Genomic DNA, 18,241 nt, shown 5'->3' with positions numbered 1-18,241 from the left:
TTTCATATACATGTAGTCTAGATAAAGAATGTTTTGTAAACAAGTATTTGGATAATTAATTATAATCACTTATCACCATTGTATTACATAATATTCTTATAGGTGGGTGAGACTTTGGAGTAAGAATGAAAATCTTTTCTCTAGTTTGAGACAGCTGCTTCAAGAGGTTTTGCCTTTTTCTACGTGAAAACTATGACACTATATAGATTAATGTTGGCCTTTCTTGGCCCAACTCTTATTATAGTTTTATGAATATTTTCAGTCTTTCTCTGCACTCACTTTTTTAATTAACGATCGTATCTAGTACAAGGGTTCTACAATCCCCATTGACATAATGGCATGCCTATAGTGACTCCTATTGTAGAACGCATAGTAAGCGATATCTATTTTTTGTGAAGCAGGTCATCTGTAGGACTAGGAGAAGGCAGAGTAGTGAATAGAAGAGCAGGGAGGAGTGCATTAGCATAGCCTCAGATTTCATCTTAATTTGTATTACCTTTAAAAGACTTGCCCAATCATTGGATGTTGTCGTCCACTCTGTAATCCATTGGTTCAAATAAGTATGACGGAAGCAATCAAATACAATTACTTCTTGGTAAATTCCATGATGGATATTCCAATGTTCCTTTCAAAAACTGTATTCATGGTAAAAAGCAAAGACATAAGGTAAGACATACTGATGCTGCTGCTAAAGCCTTATTTTCTATCTAGTTTTCTAGTTTGTATGCTGTTGACTGATTTACAATTTGTTAGCAATAATATAGCATTGTAATAGACGCTGCTCTTGCTGCATCTAAAACGTCTTCATTTCACACAATGTAATCCGTGACCAGCAAGTCTGAGCACAGTATTCAATAAGAACACTCAGACCTTGACTGCAGGACTGGGAGATGTGAATACATCACAGGTTCTCCGACGGACACTCATCCTTGTGACTGATCTCAATAGAAGCACTCGTAGTACGTACACATGTACCATCATAGCATGTGTCTGAGCTACTATAGAATCCTTCCATTTATGAGTATCTCTTCACTAGGACATCGATTAGCTACGTCACCACAAAGATCTTCACTTCCGACTTTCTACATTAGAAATAATTATTTATCAAACGTGAATGGTGAACGCTTAACCTTTGATATGAAAAAATAAGTGTAAATTGCGCCAAGATAAAAAGTTATTACATAAGTGGGGCCTTTATAAGAAGTTACTAGAATCGTTGTGTTATATCGTACTTAGTAGGTAAAAAAAAGTAAGGGGATTGTAAGGATTTTGTCCAACCTGAAGACTGATACTGTATCAATAGCTCCTAAATATCTAATACGCTGTGAGAGTCATTATGCTAATTTTTCACATCCCGCATTCTATTAGCGTCTTAGTGACTTGGAGTCCCACAGGACCATACATGGTAGACCCGGCGTCCACAGACATTAACACTTGTCTATTATTTTAGCTCAGGTCTAGAAATTTTTATTACCTAGAAGTCACATGCAAAATTAACAAAGGAAATACAGTATTTAACAAGATTATTAGAAATATTTTGTTATTGTGATGATTGAAATGCGTTTTTACTGTAGGTTCAGATAAAAAAAAAAGGTTCAAAGTTTTTGACTGCAGATTTTTGAGGACATTATTATTATTTTAATACTGAAGTGAGCTGTGTAATATAAAGTCGGATGTGTTAATAAAGCCGTGCTTGTACTATTGCAGTACGTCGGCGCTTCCAAACAATAGCCTCTTTTTAATTTTCAGCTGGTATGTGCCTAGCGTTTTGGTAATGGACCGGCTGTGAGCAGCTTCTTTTAAACTGATACTTTGTCCTATTAAGTCTCAGAGTCCATAACCTTGGTAATTACCTGAGAAGCACATCATTTACAATGACAGGAATTGTTCTCAAGCCTTTCAGGGAGTTTGAAGAAAAAAAAAAGATGTACGGTAACTTCTAAAAGCAAAAAGTCAATGGGACAGGTTTCATTTTGTGATCCATCTGGGTCTTTAACTTTTGGAGAATGATACTCTACTGAACTGTTCTCAGATCCTGCTGACTTCTGAGTCACCCTGATCTCTGGAGAACGGACTGGCAGAGGCTTATCACAGCGTGTTCACTGCTGTAATATTGATCTGGAACACCATGCTTATTTGTTCATGTAAATGAAGGAACATTGTGTATCTTCAAAAGGACTGAAGTTCAAGAGTCTGTCATACCCAATGGATGTCTATTGGAAAATAAAGTTGTGCAGTTCTAATCATTGTAATATTTGTAGTAAAAGTACTTAACCTTCGTCAGGCTGCATAATTTTACAATGTTAACAGGCTGCAGAGGTACAATTGTACCTTCATATATATTTTATTGAAATTTGGCCAATATATTCTGGACCAAAACTGCAGAGATGTCACGAAATTTCAGCCCTCTACGGCTTTTCGAAAAAAAAAATTATTGCAATTTTAAAACGGAATAGTTACAATTGTACCTACTCAGCCGGACGAAGGTTAAAGACAACATTTCCGTCACCTAAGATAACATGTTATAACTTGGCTGGGGAAGGGGTATGTAGGCTACAATGGGTGAAGGTGTACAATAGAAGTAGTATACAATGAACATAGGAACATTGTTTTATTGTACTATCATAAGTCATCTCTAGCTTAAGAGCTAAAGACGTGTCATCGGACAGGAGTGTAGCGGGCTTCACACTGTTTCATTACTGAGGTATTATTGTATATGAAAATAAAGCTAGAAAGTTTTAACCTTGGCTCTGGATTATCTTTGATTTCACCCACCAGAGTGCAATCCATGCTGTGAGATGAGCTAGTGTTTTCTCTTCAGCTCAGCACTAAACAAATCAAAAATATATGGGCAATATACAAGCCCCAAAATAGACTGTAAAAATAATATTCATGATTAATAATAGGCTATGATACTATTAATTTTAAGTTTTTTTTATGCAATTATGAAATAATTATTTTTAGAAGAAATATCAACCTTTATCCTCTATTCATGGACATTTATAGAAATCAGTAAAAGGCTGCTGCTTATAAACTGCTGAAAGGCTATGAAGCCAATTGTTTTACATTATATTAGCTTTTGTTTTAGTGCCCTTTCTTTTACTATGACTAGTAATTGCCAAATATTTGAAAAAAAATATAACTGTAACAAAGCTGATATATATGTACTGAAAGAAGAAAAAAAATACTCCTGGTGTGTAGGAATGTCATAGTTTTCTTGATGTAAAAGATGTATTTGCTTTCAGACGTGCAGTAAGACTTACAGTATAGCATTTAGTTCATTATAATTGCTAGCTAGTATAATTGTGCTGCCAACATGGCCTGTAGCATGGTACTCAAATCACAAGCATTCCATTGAGTTACAATCCCTAATTAGGTTCACAAAATTGTTTTCCTTATCTAAAAAACATCAAAAATCCATAATACACCAATTGATCTAACCGTATGTTTTCAAAGTTCAGATGCAAATTGTCTCTTCAGAGAGGAAGAGGACTAGAACTCTAGTGCCACCTATTGGAAGTAGCAATCCTAACAGTCAATGTCGACCCTTTAACGAGCCTTGTCACATGACTTAGGATAATATACTTCTTGGATCCCGGTCAGACGCCTCTCAATCAGCCAAACCAGATCTCCACTTTGCACTGACGAGAGGCAGTACCCTGAAACACAGTGTCTGCAAATTGAGATTCTGGTTTGGCTATTCCTAAGTCATGTGTCAAGGCTCATTAAAGGGTCGACATTGACTGTTAGGATTGCTACTTCCAATAGGTGGCACTAGAGTTATAGTCCTCTTCCTCTCTGAAGAGACCATTTGCATATTTCTCAGAGGAGCATTGCGGCTTTAAGTCTCCTCACCTCGACATGCTTATCATGTTACTCTCCGCAAGGAGAAACGATACTTCTTGGATCAAAGTTCAGATGAAAACATGCGCACCCATAGGAAACCCGCGCAGGCAAGAAGAAAAATTGCAAACAGTATTAAGATGACACCACTGGGTAGATTGAAAACCCATGTGAAAGAAAGACATTTTAGAAACCTTTAGGGCTTGTGCATAGCATTCCATATTTTGACAGCTCTAAGGGCACGTTCACATGTTGCGTATTTGTTCAGTATTTTACATCAGCATTTGTAAACCAAAACCAGGAATGGTAAAAAATGCAAAAGTAGTGAACATTAAAGCGAACCTGTCAGCAGGAGTTTGCCAAGTAAACTACAGGCATGGCATTGTCAGGTTGGAAGTGTTAAACTGATTAAAATGATACCTCTGGTGAAGAAATCCGTCTTATGGTTCTTGTGTAATCAGTGTTAGAAGTTTTCAGTTAATGATATGCCTGTAATCTGGGGAGGGACTGTAAGCAGAGTCTTATCTTACTGCTCTAATCCAGAGAAACCAAGGAAAGACCTGCTCCGAAGCACAAACATGATGAGGAACATGTTTGTGCCTTGAGGCGGGCTTGTGGGCAGGCCTTTTCTTGGCCATACCAACCCTAACCCATCTCTTCAACCTATCACTAACAACTGGTGTCTTACCCTCATGCTTAAACATGCTTCGATCACACCCATCTTCAAAAAGACCTCCCTTGACCCATCCTCTGTGTCTAGCTATTGCCCCATATCACTTCTCCCTTTTGCCTCAAAACTACTGTAACACCATCTCTATGTGGAACTGTCCTCTCACATCTCCTCGTGCTCCCTCTTTGACCGCTTTCATTCTGGCTTCCGACTGCATCATTCAACTGAAACTGCACTGACTAAAGCCGCCAATGACCTAATAACCAATCCAAGCGACAATACCTTGTCTTCCTCCTGGATCTGTCTTGTGCCTTTGACACAGTGGTCCATTCTCTCTTACTGCAGATTCTCCCATGTCTTGGCATCACATACCTAGCCCTATCTTAGATTTCTTCACACCTAACAGACTGGACATTTAATGTCTTCAACTCATACACCACCTTTTCATCTCGCCCCCTATCTATCGTTGTTACCCAAGGTTCAGTTTTAGGATCCTGCTCTTCTTAATCTACACCTTCGGCCTATCATAGCTCATAGAGTCCCACGGTTTTCAGTATCATCTCTATGCTGATAACAAAACAGATCTACTTCTTTGGACCTGATATCACCTCTTTTCTAACCAAATCCCACAATTTCTGTCAGCTATTTCATCAAAATTTCTAAAACTTAACAAGGATAAACAGAATTAATCATTTTTCTCCCATCTCGCTCAACCCCCCAACAGACTTATCCATCAAAGTCAATGGCTTCTCACTCTCCCTAGTCCCATAAGCTTGTGCCTCGGGGTAACCCTTGACTCTAATCTCTCCTTCAAACCACATATCCTAGCCCTTTCTATTTCCTGCCAACTCCAACTTAAATCAAGAATCTGCAAAAACACTAGTACATGCCCTCATCATCTCCCACCTCGACTACTCAACTAGCAACCTCCTGCTCTGTTGCCTACCTTCCAACACTCTCACACCCCTCCAATTTATCCTAAACTCTGCTGCCTGGCTAATCCACCTGAACCTGAAGACGTACCTCTTTTGACAAGCCTATAACTTGCAGTAACCTTGTTCCACAATACTGCTGCATGACCAGCTCTACCCTCACCTCCTGTATACTACACCTAGGGCCACCTCCAGGTTTTTGTGGGCCCCGGGTCAAAGAGTCTCAGGGGGTCCCTTTAAAACATACCACTATTCATGATGCACATGTAAGAAGGAAAAGCGGGCTGTGGGTACCTGTACTGAGTCGGGACTGGAACTATCGAGGCTGCGTCCCATGTTGCCTGGGGGAAGGAATAGAGAACCGGACAGGTCACATGACCCAGGAAGAAGGTGTGTGTTTAAGCTGGAGACAGAGCAAAAAGCGCATGAAGTGATAGTTAATTTCCCACCGGCAAAGACTGAGGCAGACGGGGTGCGTGCGCAGTGTGCTCCGGTCCTCGGGGAGCAGAGTCGCAACGGGCTGCAGCTGACCTCCCGTGTGCATGGCATCGGAACTGTGAGCAGAGACAGGCCCGCAGGCTCAGTTAAGTTTAGGACCGTGCGTGTGCATTGAAGCGTGGGCTGTGTACAGGACTCAGCACTGTCGTCCCCCTTTCTGAACTTCATGTCAGACACTTCACCTGATACTGGGATTGTTGTAGCATCTGTGAATTTAACTGCACGAGGTCAAGGACTATGTGCCCAACGGGTGAGACCACCTGTTGCCGCCAGGAGCTGGACCATGAGCTGAGCATCCCCATCTGAGGATATTTTGTCTACTGTCACCAAGGAATACAACCCTCAGCTGGACATCTGCGGCTGAGGAGACCCCGGGCACGATAAGTTTGCTGAATTAACTGTTGCTAACTTTTTCTTGCTTTTTGTGACAATACCCTGTATCCATCCCCAGTTTAACTGTTTATCTCCCTGTGAGGAGTATTTTTACTATTAATTAAATTGTTAACCCTTGCTCTGCCTTCCTTGCATCACTGCATCCCGTAACCTGCTTACACACAGATACGGGAGTGAAATATAGCTATAGTACAATGACAAAGATTGCACTTACTTCTTACATTACATGAGTAATATCTATTATAAATTCTACAGTAGCTAAAAAAATGGCGAATCCTCACAGCGCACAGTGCGTGGCCTGAGGGGATTAGAGACTTTTCATTTTAGACCAGACAGTATAGTCCTCCATACAGTATTATGGTTACCATACAGTATTATGGTTACCACATAGTCTTCCATACAGTATTATGGGCATCACATAGTCCTCCATACAGTATTATGGGCACCACATAGTCCTCCATACAGTATAATTAGTCCGATATATTGCTTCATACAGAATAATAGGCCTCATATAATGCTCCATACAGAATAATGGGCCTAATATAATGCTCCATACAGAATAACGGGCCTCATATAATGCTCCATACAGAATAATGGACCCCATATCATGCTCCATACAGAATAATGGACCCCATGTAATACTCCATACAGAATGGGCCCCATATAATGCTCCATACATAATGTACCCCATATATTGCTCCATACAGTATGGGCCTTATATATTGCTCATGGACCCCATATAATGCTCATTGCAGAATAATGGACCCCATACTGTATAATGCTCCATACAGAATAATGGACCCCATATAGTGCTCCATACAGTTTAATGGACCCCATATAATGTTCCATACAGAATAATGGACCCCATATATTGTTCCATACTGTATGGGCCTCATAGATTGCTCCATACAGTATTGGCCCCATATATTGCTCCACACAGAAAAATGGACTCCATATAATGCTCCATACAGAATAATGGACCCCATGTAATGCTCCATACAGAATAATGGACCCCATATAATGCTCCATACAGAATGGGCCCCATATAATGCTCCATACAGAATGGACTCCATATATTGCTCCATACAGAATGGACCCCATATAATGCTCCATACAGTAATGGCTCCATATAATGCTCCATAAAGTATGAGCCCCATATAATGCTCCATACAGTATGAGCCCCATATAATGCTCCATACCGAATGGACCCTGTTATGATCCGGTGACCTTGGAGCTGCATGAGAACTTTCACTGGAGAAGGTGGCCCCTATACTGACCGCAATCCTGAACTTAACACCGCAACTAGAACTAGCCGTGGAGTGTACCTAACACACCTGTACCTAACACACCTAGATACCTCATCACAGCTGGAGGACTAAATACCCCTAAAGATGGAAATTGGAATACTATCTTGCTTCAGAGAAAATCCCCAAAAGATAGACAGCCCCCCACAAATATTGGCGGTGAGTCGGAGAGGAAAAAACATACACAGGCAGAAAAACAGGATTTAGCACAGGAGGCCACTCTAGCTAGATAGGACAGGATAGGACAGAGTTCTGTGCGGTCAGTACTAAAACCCTTCAAAACATCCACAGCAGAATATACAAAAAACTTCCTACATCTAACTAAAAGATGTAGGAGCGTAAATCTGCAACTCCAGTGAAACCTACAATCAGAGCAGGAATAAAACTGAAACAAGCACACAGCCGTGTGCCACAGATACAAAAACCAAAACACTTATCTTTGCTGAATTTGACAGCAAGCAGGAGAAGCCAGAAAGTGATCCAACACTTCACAAGGAACATTGACAACTGGAAAGGGCTAAAGGATCCTGCACACCTAAATATCCCAGTCAGAATTGTAATCATCCGATACACCTGGCCAGGACTGCGAGTCAAAGACAACAGCATTCCCACCTACAACCACTGGAGGGAACCCAAGAGCAGAATTCACAACAGGACCCAATGTATTTCTCCATACGGTATGGGACCAATATATTGCTCCACACATAAAAAATATGAAATACTCACCTCTCCTCACTGACCACAGGTTCAGACTCCTCAGCCTCACTGTCTTCCGGCTCTCTCCACTGTGACTGCTCAAAGCAGAGGGTGCACAGTAATGACTTAATCGGGCCCTCTGCCCTGAGACGTCACAGAGTCAGGAGACATGAAAGATACCGGAGCTGCGCAGGAAGAGGGAGAGGTGCAGGAACAGGGAGAGGTAAGTATTGCAAGTGGCGGAGCCGTGAGCAAGCTGGGAAGCCATTCATGGCTCCCCAGACTCACGGGTCCCATAGTGTACCGGTGTCATGCCCTCAACTGCAGGTCTGGTCTCTGCTGCGAAGGGACACCTTTCACGCAGCTCCATTGGTACTACTCACCCTGTCCGTGGCTCCAGACGATCAGCGGCTCCTTTCTCTGCTAAGAACCTGCATCCTCTTGGCAGGTCTCCTGGAAATGCTCTTCGGAGGCGCGCCCCGCTTCCTGCACATACTTAAAACAGCAGAGCACCTGTTCTCTATTAAGGCTCCCTGTGCTATGATGCTCTGTGCATAAAAGGCATCCTCCCATTATGGGAGGTGCCTGGGCGATGTGTTCATTCTGTTGTTTGTGGCCTTCTGCTCAGGCCACACTCTGCTGTGCTCTGCTCTGCAAAGTGTAGTTTGTTACTTTTGGTTTTCTAATCCCTCTGTCTCCTCAGTATCCTCTGCTTGCAGTTCCCTATTCTGGATCCTTCAGGACTCTCTGGTTTCCACTCCAGACTGACTAAGCTGCTCCTCACAGAACCTTCCAGATATTGCTGCCGGCTGGATCAGCCTTTCCAAAACTACACAGAGCTTCCAGGATTCTCTTCACTGTTAGAGCTTGAATACCACTCTCTTGTTATTACGGTCTGTATGGGTCGTCTCTCTGGTCACGGGTACTGCAGCATTTAGGCCATCTGGTGTTGTGATGTGGGAATCCCTGTATAGGGGTACACCTTGCCTGGTGCTCCACTACGTGGTTCAGTGTTGTGGCCCAGAGGGTTCTTCTCTCAGGCACCTCTTTCTGTTTGTTTAAGCTTCATTTAAATAAATAGCATTGCTTTTGGAAGCCATTCTCCTGTTTCTTGTGTACTGGGTATACAGCTACCACTGCTCCATCAGTGGTCTAGTGAGTCCACTATATTTCCCCACGCCCTGTGGGTGTAACAACTGGTCTCGCTGACAGAGAGTGGGACCCCTGTTTGATCAGGGTCCCGGCACTTGCCAGGGTTCGTAGAGTGGTGATGGCGGCCCTGTCCTCACCCATTCCTTTCAGATGTAGACTGTGAGCCGTCGCGGGCAGGGTCCTCTCTCCTCCTGTACCAGTCGGTGACTTCTTTTTTTTATTATGCATATCACTTTTCACATGTAAAGCGCCATGGAGTAAATGGTGCTAAAATTTAAAAAAATTAGGAAGTGGTGAAGTGTTTCTATTACTGTATTTTGTGGTTTATAAGACACTCCGGATTATAAGACGCATCCCAAATTTTGAGGAGAAAAATAGAAAAAAAAACTTTTTTTTAATAAAATGGTGGTGCTTCTTACAATCCAGGTGTCTTATTGCTTACCGGGGGGTGGTGGCTGCAGTGAAGCAGGGTCCCAGGGTTGCTGCTGGTGTTTGGTGGTGCAGGCCGCAGTGGAACTGGGTCCCAGTGTTGCTGCTGGAGGAGACAAGAGTGACGCTGCTGGTATCCGGTCGTGCGGGGGCTCTGCCAACATTTTGTGAAAGCCCAGAGCCCCTGAACTGTTTACTATGCAGTGGAATCCAGGAAAATGGCTGCTGGGGTGGTCCATGCGCAGATGGAGATCTTGGTGCCGAGATCTCCATCTGCACCTTTGCCGCATCTGCAGCAATTTTCCTGGAGACATTGCGTAGAGGCAGGCATGAATGGAGATATCGGCTTTCCTCCATCTGCGCCTAACCCTGGAAGAAGAATGGCAGCCGCAATATGCCACTGCTGCAGGGCTACTGCTTACCGCCGTACCACCACTGCTCGCCGCCGTAACATCACTGCAGGACTACTGCTTGCCACTGTACCACTGCCACACACCGCAGGACCACAGCACCGCCACCCCAACAGTCCCAGCTCCGGGCCCGCAGCATCGGTAAGAACAGTGTTCTGTGTATAAGACTCACCCCCATTTTCCCCGTAATTATGGGGATCATAAAAGTGCGTCTTATAATCCCAAAAATACGGTATACTTTTCCTCTGGTTTTGTTTTACAAATGCTGAGGTAAAATACTGACCAAACACTCAACCTGTGAACGTGGCCTTACAGCAGTCAAAATATGGAATGCCTTAACGAAATCCATGGAAATCAACAATCAATTTCTCTGTTTTTCTACAGAGAAATTACTTAGACAGTAAGGCTAGGTTCACATTACGTTATGCGAACCCGTTTAACGGACTTCGTTACACCGCGGCATAACACGGTGTAACGTAGTCCGTTAATGCCGCCATTGTTTGTAATGGCGAACGCATCGCTAGCGCATGCCCACATTGGGCGTGCGCTAGCGATGTGCCGTCATTTGAGTGACAGACCGCGAACGCGGGGATCTGCGCTAGTGGGATCGGCAAACGCGATCCCTTTTGGGACATTGCGTTAGCGCAGTCCGTAGCGCTATGCGCTAAACGGACTGCCCTAACGCAATGTGAACCTAGCCTTATACATAATTTATCATAAATTATATATAATTGATCTGAGAAAAGTTGAACTTGAAGGTCATGTGTCTGTTATCACCTAAATAACTATACAGCTAGGACACATAGCTTTTATGTAGCAGACCATGTAGAATTATGGCAACTATATATAATCCTAAAGGTCCTACAAATAATTATATAAATGGTTGATCTTTTACACTTGAGGTAACCAAATATTTGGTTCTTGTATAACTGGATGCTGATGACTTTTTCAGACTCTGATAGGAATCAAAGTGAAAAGAAATCTATTAGAAAGAAAAGGAAAAAAAATGATTGACACTGCTCTATAAAATGAGAGGAGACGTTTGCTGAAGGCAGGAATTATGGAACATAATTCACTGATACTGAAACATGCAGTGTTTCACCCATGGCTCTGATATGAAGCTAATGTTTTTCAATTTTGATACGTGAAATAGAATGATTATTTCTGCTCCCACTGGAATGAATACTGCATCTCAAAACTGAGCTAGGAAGGGTCACCGCATTCGCCTCTGCATTTTCGTACTGTGAGCGTCGTTCCATCTGGTTTCCATTTGCCATATTTGGATTATGCATCTTATGTTATTTCGACTATATTAAAGATTCTTAATAAAACAAAATGAATCATGTATGATGCATGACCCAAGCGTGAAAAATGTAAATTCTATTGCAAAACACATTTTGCATAAGAGGCTGCAAGAAATGCAGACGATACAGCAAGTGCTAATTTCATGAACACAGAAATAAATGTATTTGGACTGTTTTAAAAATGAAATGAGGAGCCATGGATATGGATCAGCGCTAGAACTATAAATAAGTGGGACATCATACTGAGGAGTTCAATATGTATAATGTAGAAGTAAGTCATTTGTAATATAAGAAAGATACAATGCAGCATAAAGTTTATACATTGTTTATGTCTTTAAATGTTTTTGATTTATATACAATAGTGTGTGTAGGTTTGTGAACCCTTCCGAATTTTACATACACTGTATGCAGAATTATTAGGCAAGTATTTTGACCATATCATCATTTTTATACATCTTATCCAACTTTAAGCTATATAAACTTGAATTCTTATTGGATGAAGCTGATCAGGTGATGTGTATTTTGGCAATAAGGGAGATGTGGTCTTAGGATACAACACTCTTTATCAAGGTGTGCAGAATTATTAGGCGCCTCCTCAGTCAAAATGGGCCAAAAAAGAGATTTAACGGAGTTTGAAACTTCAAAAATTGTTACGAGTCTTACAGAGCGATGCAGCACTTTTGAAATTGCTAAGATATTGGGTTGTGATCACAGAGTTATAAAATATTTTAGTGCAAATAGTCGACAGGTTCGCGAAAAAAACATGTTGAGATAAAGACGCACATTAATGGGATCCTATCACTATGAAGTGCAGTCCAAACTGAAGGCGCCATGTTAAAAAGCAGTAGGAGCTGAGTAGATCAAAATAATTTTGGGAGAAAATATTCAGCATAACCTGTGATTAAATCCTTTGATCTTTCTGAGAATTTCAATCCAGTGGGCCATGAGTGACAGCTATTTCTACATGCACTCTTATACAAAGAAAGCTGTCAGTCACTGCTGTCAGTCACTGATAGGACCATCCAGTGGATCGAAAATCCCAGAAAGAGTGGAGTATTTCATAATTAAGGCACAGGATATAGCGAATATTTTCTAACAAATTATTTACAGTGGGGGAAATAAGTATTTGATCCCTTGCGCTTCCTGTCTTAGCAGTGGACACTGCAAACTCCGGCACAGCGCGCTGCCACACGGATCTCCTCTATCCAGATGACCGATGAAGGTTAAGTATTGACCAAAACGTCTCATTTATTTCTGGAATTTCTTCACTCAATGAATAAGTTCTTGAACACACCCATACGAGTGCCAAGTATTTCTACATCACTGCCCACTGACAAAGACATGAACAGTCTATAATTTGCAGGGTAGGTTAATTTTAACATTGTGAGATAGAATATCAAAAATAGAATCCAGAAAAATCACTTTTTATAAATGATATAAATTTATTTTCATCTTGCCGTGAGAAATAAGTATTTGATCCCCTACCAAACATTAAAGTTCTGGCTCCTACAGACCAGTTAGACGCTCCTAATCAACTCACTCTCTGCATTAAAGACAGCTGTCTTACATCACCCTTTATAAAAGACTCCTGTCCACAGACTCAATCAGTCAGACTTTAACCTCTACAACATGGGCAAGACCAAAGAGCTTTATAAGGATGTCAGGGATAAGATCATAGATCTGCACAAAGCTGGAATGGGCTACAAAACCATAAGTAAGACACTGAGTGAGAAGGCAACAACTGTTGATGCAATAGTAAGAACATGGAAGAAATACAAAATGACTGTCAATTGACATCGATCTGGGGCACCATGCAAAATCTCACCTCGTGGGGCATTCTTGATCATGAGGAAGGTGAGAAATCAGCCTAAAACTACACAGGGGGAACAACTTGTTAATGATCTCAAGGCGGCTGGATTCACAGTCACGAAGAAAGCCAATGGTAAATGTGCCTGCTCAAGAAGGCACATGTGCAGGCCCATCTAAAGTTTGCCAATGAACACCTGGATGATTCTGTGAGTGATTGGGAGAATGTGCTGTGGTCAGATGAGACAAAAATTGTGGTATTTGGCATTAATTCAACTTGCCATGTTTGGAGGAAGAGAAGTGCTGCCTATGACCAAAAGAACACCATCCCCACTGTTAGTCATGGAGGTGGAAACATTATGTATTTGGGGGTGTTCAATGCTAATGGCACAGGATTACTTCACCACATCAAATGGAGAATGGATGGAGCCGTGTACCGTAAAATCCTGCGTGACAAAACCTTCCCTGAGCCAGGACATTAAAAATGGGTTGTGGCTGGGTCTTCCAGCTAGACAAGGACCCAAAACATACAGCCAAAGCAAAAAAAGAGTGGCTCAAAAAGAAGCACATTAAGGTTATGGAGTGGCCTACCCAGTCTCAAGACCTTAATCCCATAGAAAACTTATGGAGGGAGTTGAAGCTCCAAGTTGCCAATTGACAGCCTCAAAATCTTAATGATTTAGATATGATCTGCAAAGAGGAGTGGACCAAAATTCCTCCTGACGTGTGTGCAAACCTCATCATCAACTACAAAAAATATCTGACTGCTGTTCTTGCCAACAAGGCTTTTGCCACCAAGTATTAAGTCTTGTTTGCCAGAGGGATCAAATACTTATTTCTCACTGCAAAGTGCAAATAAATGTATATAATTTATAGAATGTGATTTTCTGGATTTTATTTTTGATATTCTATCTCTCAATGTTAAAATTAACCTACTCTTAAAATTATAGACTGTTCATGTCTTTGTCAGTTGACACACTTACAAAATCGGCAAGGGATTAAATATTTATTTCCTCCATTGTATCAATATACTCAGATTCTTCTGCTGTATAACATGGTACCTACAGATTGGATCGCATTTCTATGGTGACAGGTTCCATATAAAGCAATCCAAGTAGAAAAATTTACGGTTTTCATTTAGTTGCCCAATAATTTTGCACACATAGATATTCTTCTAAGAAAGACAAAACCGCACTTTTATGTTCTTAAATACTCATGTGTCTAACTTATTAACATTTGGATTTACCGACAGCACAATAGTTATTCAATAATAAAATTAATCCAACACAAATTGCCTAAGATTTGTGCCCACAGTGTATTTCTGCAGGAATTTGACCTACAATAATATTGGATTTTCACAAAAGTTCTAGAATTAGATAAAGAGAAGCAAATCAAACAAGAGTCAAAACTGTTAGATTTTTTTTTTTTTTTTTTAGGAAAATCATCCAATATCACATGTCCATGAGTGTCACAAGTAGGAGAACTTATAGGGTCAGCAGATACTTTGAAGGTGAAATTAAAGGCTGGTGTTTTCAATCAATGAGATAACACTCAAGTGTGATAGAGCAACCAATTTTATTTTAAGAACAGAGATCTATTGAAGTAGCATCTTCACAACACGTTTAGATCAAATGTATGCAGAAATAAGAACAATTCTGAATGGTTCATAAACTTTAATGTACTTAAAGCAGTTGTCTGGGCAAAATTAAAATGTTCACGGAGGTTTGGTAAATTCAAAAATAAGAAACTTACTGAAACTCAGTTCTTGGCACTTACTGTATCTGGAAACAGATTGAGTGACGGACCCTGGGACGCGGACTGCAGCGTTTCCGGGTCTGTCACTGCTAGCGCAGATAGATCATCTGCTCTCTCTATCTGCGCTAGCGCGATGACATATCGGCACTTGCGTTAACAGCAGCCCGTTAATGCATGTGTTGAACGGGCTGCTGTTAACGCAATGTGAACCCAGGCTAACTGACAGGGCTGGCTCAGCAGCCACAAATGAAGCAGGAAGCTCAGGCTTCCAGGGAGAGCCCAGGCAGGACTGCCTGAGGTAGGATGTGTGTCCCATCTGGGACAGAAGGGACCCTCATCTGGGGAATACATGTGTCCCTTTTGGGATGGAACAGACCTTAGGGTTTGGCAGTGAGTCCGTAATGGTGTGGGATGGCATTTTTTTGGAGGGCCGCACAGCCCTCGATGTGCACAACAGAGATAGCCTGACTGCCATTAGGTACCGTGATGAGATCCTCAGGCCCCTTGTGAGACCATATGCTGGTGCGGTTGGCCCTGGGTCCCTCCTAATGCAGGACAATGCCAGACTTCATGGGGCTAGAGTGTGTCAGCAGTTCCTGCAAGATGACGGCATTGAAGCTATGTAAAGGCCCGCCCGTTCCGCAGACCTGAATCCGATTGAACACATCTGGGACATCATGTCTCGCACCTTCCACCAATGTCACGTTGCACCACAGACTGCCCAGGAGTTTTCGGATGCTTTGGTCCAGGTCTGGGAGGAGATCCCTCAGGAGACCATCCGCCGCCTCATCAAGAGCATGCCCAGGCATTGTAGGGAGGTCATACAGGCACTTGGTGGCCACACACACTACTGAGCATAATTTCCTTGTCTTGATGCATTTCCACTGAAGTTGGATCAGCCTGTAATTTGATTTTCCACTTTTATTTTCATTCCAAATTCAAACCTTTATGGGATATTAATTTTGATTTCCATTGATGATTTTTGTGTGATTTTGCACATTCAACTTTGTACAGAACAAAGTATTCAGTGAGAATATTTCATTCATTCATTCAGATCTAGGATGTGTTATTTGAGATTTCCCTTTATTTTTTTGAGCAGTATATATATATATATATATATATATATATATATATATATATATATACTGTATATGAAATGCAATTATCAGTGTGCATGCGTTCATACACAAAACAAGTTAGAATCTATCTATCTATCTATCCATCCATCCATCCATCCATCCATCCATCCATCCATCCATCCATCCATCCATCCATCCATCCATCTATCTATCTTTATATACATACCTATACACACACATAATAAGAGCAGATACTGAGAATTGCACCATGTATACAGGGCAGTATATATATATATATATATATATAAGAAGTATACACAGCTCCACAATATATACTGTGCTAAGGATTAAAGAGCAGAGCTGTGTATATGGTATACTGTATAACGTAGAGATGAGACGGTGTATATAGTGTGGATTCCACAATATATACTATATACACAGCAACATACTATATAAACATATGTACGTTATATACTATATATATATATATATATATATATATATAATTAAAGAAGATTTGGCAGCACTACCATATATATGCACAACTCTACATTATACACTACATTAAGACAGCATTATACTATATACTATAATATATTATCACCTATACAATGTATATACAGCAGAGTCACAGTATCACCTATATACTGTAATGGATATTAACTGCTGTATATACATTATATAGGTGATACTGTGATTATACACAGATTTAGCATTCAGTATCACCTATACATTGTATACACAGCGGTCTACATACATTATACAGGTGGTACTGCAAGTGCTGTGTGTACAGAAAACAAAGTTTTCATATTGGGACTCACCCAGGTCCCTAAGATGGGGGGAGGATGAAGAGCTGAGGTGCATCCATTGCCGGCCAAGCACAGGAGCGGATCCTTGGCTGGGGCTGGTGGTGAGTACAGCAGGAGACAAAAAAAAGCTGCACTGACGCTGGTACCGACCAGTGTCAGACAGAAGAGCTCTGCATGCGCCATGGTAGCCCTTTCAAAGTTATGACTGAAGGCCCTGTGTGCGCTCACTCTCATACTTGCACGCACTGACAGAGGCCACAGCCACGTGCATGCGCAAGCTGATGAGGGCCTCCGTGGTGAGTATGTACGGACAAGTGCCACAGCGGCCCTTGTCAATGCGTGCAAGCAACAGAGCGCGTCCACATAGGGCCATTAGTAAGATGTGTTAAAGGATCAGTGGTACATTTTGTATTACAAAGCCGCCAGCCCACCGGGCATCTGCCTGGCTCGGCAGATTAGCAATCTGGGCCTGTCTGGTATTATGATCTAGTCATTTATTGATTTTGAAGATTTTAGGTTTCGGAATTCATGATGAACTGCCTAGCTAAGATACTAAGTGATTTAAAATAGAGAAGAAAGGCTCAAAGTGGTTTAATGGAAGGCAAGGTCATCTGAGTGGAGGTTCAGAAATGTGAAGCTAGGATATGTGGTCATCATTTCTAAGGAGGTAGTATAAGACTAAGTCTGCACTTGAGAGTAACATTGCTTATTTTACTTGCAGACTGGCACAAGTAAAATCCCCAGTGAAATAAGATAGCAGGCAAAAAGATGAGACTTTACAAACCTCCTGCAAATATTGCTGAATTTCTGACCTGCAGTGCTAATATTGCATGCAGTGTTGCATTGGGGTGACAAAGGCCCACCAGTAACCAATTCCAGGACCCCACTTTTCAGCTACATGCAGATGTGACATTAGCAACAATCACAAATTTATATAACAATGAGCTGGGTAGATTTTTACATGAATAATAAGCCGGCCTTATCTGTAAATAGTGATCCAAGTATATTGTGCCAAGTACTGCTCAAATAAGAGCGTGGTGGCACACTCTTATACAGAGGCCGACCAGAGGAATCTCCTATTCTCCTGTGGGCCAGTCCAAGCCTGGTTGCATGGTACAAATATATTGACCAAACAATAGGTTTCAAAGCTACAGTGTGAAT

At 41.5% G+C, this 18,241-nt stretch overlaps 1 protein-coding gene across 1 annotated transcript in view; it reads left to right on the top strand.

Annotated features, from left to right (window-relative positions):
- Positions 1-598: 598 nt before the first annotated feature.
- Positions 599-18,241, top strand: part of OTOL1 (otolin 1) — an 84,926-nt gene continuing 67,283 nt past the window's right edge. The window contains exon 1 of the mRNA XM_069727399.1: positions 599-666. The gene's annotated coding sequence lies outside the window, so the exon portion shown is untranslated. The remainder of the gene's footprint in view (positions 667-18,241) is intronic.

Source organism: Ranitomeya imitator, chromosome 5 (genome assembly GCF_032444005.1).
Source record: "Ranitomeya imitator isolate aRanImi1 chromosome 5, aRanImi1.pri, whole genome shotgun sequence".
NCBI classification, from domain to species: domain Eukaryota; kingdom Metazoa; phylum Chordata; class Amphibia; order Anura; family Dendrobatidae; genus Ranitomeya; species Ranitomeya imitator.
This window is presented reverse-complemented; position numbering and strand designations above follow the sequence as displayed.